Source organism: Echinops telfairi, unplaced genomic scaffold, assembly GCF_000313985.2.
Source record: "Echinops telfairi isolate 266 unplaced genomic scaffold, ASM31398v2 ScPeMD7_3;HRSCAF=10, whole genome shotgun sequence".
Taxonomy (NCBI): domain Eukaryota; kingdom Metazoa; phylum Chordata; class Mammalia; order Afrosoricida; family Tenrecidae; genus Echinops; species Echinops telfairi.
In genome coordinates this window covers 45,347,541-45,348,564 of record NW_022103899.1, presented here as the reverse complement: position 1 = coordinate 45,348,564, position 1,024 = coordinate 45,347,541, and positions in this window count along the sequence as shown.

Here is a 1,024-nt window from a genome sequence, read left to right as displayed (position 1 = left end):
GGGATGGTGCCTTCTTGTGGGCATAACCCTTTCATAAGAAGGGTCCTCAGAACTCTCTTTCTTTCTCTGCCTTCACCTTCCTGTTGACACCACGTGGAAACCTGCATGAGCCCTGTAGATGCATCCGCTGAAGTTGGATCCACAAGACTTTACACCCACCGGCCAGTGATCTTCCTGCATTCTGCATCATTGCATGTGGCTTCGTGAGTCTGAAGAGGGACTTATGGACTAGTATCAGCCTCATAGACTTGACTTGGCCTGGGATGGGATGTTTTCTTGATATATAATGGCCTCTTGATATAAAGCTCCTTCTTACACATATGTGAGTGTCCTTGAATTTGTTTCTCTAGCCTTCCCACCCTAACATAATGTCCTTCTCCAGGGACTGGTCTCTCCCCAACAGCCCCCAGGGCTGGAGGTCTCACATGCCCAAGGTCCTTGTTCTCCCATGGGTCCAAGGGGCCCCTACCAGGAGGCTGAAGATAATGCAGGTGCCTGATGGGTATCCTTGAACATCTGGGTCTCCATCAGCCCTCACCTGTCTGGGTCCTCCTACCCCAGGAGCCCTCAGCCCACCAGTCCCCTCCCCAGGACCTCAACTCCAAAGAGGGAGAGACATGACCCCTCTCCTTTTCCTGAAGGCAATACTCCCGGAAATGAAGGGGCTGGAGTGAGGTGAGGCCCGAGGGAGGCAGTAATGACCGAGTGGAGCAAGAGGGGGTGAGCAGAGAGAAGAGATGAAGGCTTCACTAAGCGGCCCAGATAAGTTCCTTGGAGCAGAGAGTGGGGCTGAGGACACAGAGGGGCATGGTGGTCCTCTGGGTCAGAAAGAGAGAAGCAGGAGGACCCAGGATGAGGACAGGGGGCTCCTTTCCCTGGCACTAAGCTTTGCTTCCCTCGTCCCCACCTGCTCTGCTGATGCTCATCCACATCCCTGGGTCTTCTCACCTCCACACACCCCCCAACACCTGCCTCCACTTCTCATTGTTGCTCCCTAAGAGCAGTCCTCCCTGACAAGCCCTCT